This window comes from Atta colombica, unplaced genomic scaffold (assembly GCF_001594045.1).
Source record: "Atta colombica isolate Treedump-2 unplaced genomic scaffold, Acol1.0 scaffold261, whole genome shotgun sequence".
NCBI classification, from domain to species: domain Eukaryota; kingdom Metazoa; phylum Arthropoda; class Insecta; order Hymenoptera; family Formicidae; genus Atta; species Atta colombica.
In genome coordinates this window covers 1,263,939-1,265,940 of record NW_017259361.1, presented here as the reverse complement: position 1 = coordinate 1,265,940, position 2,002 = coordinate 1,263,939, and positions in this window count along the sequence as shown.

Genomic DNA, 2,002 nt, shown 5'->3' with positions numbered 1-2,002 from the left:
TATATATATATGTATGTCATCGGTCTCAAGGAAAAATTTACTAACATTCGGTAGGCGACGAAATAAAGTGACTTAAGAGTTCGGCTACAAATAAATGATATTCGGTTTTCGAATCTTGATTTAATTATTTCTTCCTTTTCCTTCGATGCAAATATGCAATTTATTTTTCGATTATCTTATCTTTCATTAATTTAACTCAATAAGAATTAATGTACAGCTTCCAAGATTGATTGGCACACTACATACAGAACAATCTGTCTTATAAAAATCGAGATTTGTCCTTAAGGCCAATGACGTAAGCTGATGATTGGCTAATAAACTGTATAAGTATCTTTATTGCGCGCAGCATGATTTTCCCATAGAAGCGCTACAAGTTTTGTGCACGAGGAATCCGCTTTCCGCCGACCTCGTCAATGAATGTTTGTATTTTTTTCAGGTGGTAGCCAATCGGTGGCCAGTTACGAAGATCTGAGCTCCAGCAGTTTCAGTTCTGCAAGTAGGGCATCTCTGGACGCGAGGAGTTCACCGACACCGTCGTATGGAGCTGAAAACATGATGGTATTTCCTGGAGATAGTAGTGGCTCCATTTGAGATTATTTGAGATGCGCAGCCATGCTGCCCAAGTGGCTGCGTTGCCTCAGATAAAGAAAGAGCAAGGGCAGAAAAAAGAAGATGAAGAAGAAAGAGGAAAAATTCTTCTTAGAAGAAGCCTCGCTCGAACAAGGAAGACCGATTCGCTGTGCCGTGCCATCACTTAGTTTTGTCGTTTTAAGCCCGTCAATCACACAAAACTCTGTTTTTCTAAAGTTTCGTTGATATGGAATACATCACACAGTGAGACGGACGAGAGACACAAAGTGCATCAGCGGAATGAATAAATAAAATGAGGATAATTCGCGTAAATGTGGAGGACAATAGGAGAGATGTTAATAATAAGGAGTGCAATGTTGAAGGAAGAAGGGTAGATGGGGAAAGGTCTTCAGCCATATATGTGAGTTGGCCGTGTCTTTTTTATGAAACGCGTATAAATGTACAGAAAAATGCGTTTTTCTTTCCACGAATCACACAGCGTTTCGTTATCTTGTTTCCTCTTGTTGCATATTCCATATTCATCTACTCCATTCGCTTATTCTTGCCCGCGATCGTACGGAACACGATGTTGTCCTCTGATACAATTCTCTACAATTCGTATCAGATTACACATTAGAGATTAAAAAGTGGAAATTTGAAATTAGATTTTAATCAAAACGGATTAAAATTAAAATTATCTAATTGAAATTCTATCCTTCAATTTTACAATCTTCAATGTGTAGTCTGATACGTAACGCACGTTTAAGAGAGGACAAAAGCTAGTGGGATAGGAATGAGTGACTTTTGTTGCGTACATCTCGCATCTTTTACAAGAAAAAAAAGAGGATCCGAGCTTCATGGTAGCCGTGACAAAATTTCGTTTCTCGCGCTATATTAACGTCTAATTATAAGAGACTATTTTGCGGTAAAGTTACAACGCTGATTATCAGTCCCTATATTTTTGTACCCAAATATGCAGTCTGCGTTTGTGATAATTGCATTTTGTACACATCTCTTTTCCCTCCTCGTGCAATTTGTCGGTGTGTAATGCTCGCGATTTGTTATTCGAATATAAGAATATTCTCGTGATTTTTTCGTGAACATTATTTGTTCCCGCTTGTGTTCTTTCCCAGCTAACGCTAAATATTCCTGAAATATTCCTAAAATCTCTAAATGATATTCTAAGAATATTCCGAAATATTTTCAAAATGTAAGAGTAACATTCAAATAATCATCAAATATTCCATTCACATCGTTACATATTCAAAAGATGTTTCATATATTTTCTGCAAAATTGTAATTTTCAGAGAAATTCCAGGTCCGGATCTTTGAATTAATTTTTAAACGAAATTATAATATTAAAAGTACAAAATTCGTTTATTTTTACCTTGACTCAAATGTTAGAGTCATATTTCACGAAATGTGTTTTTTT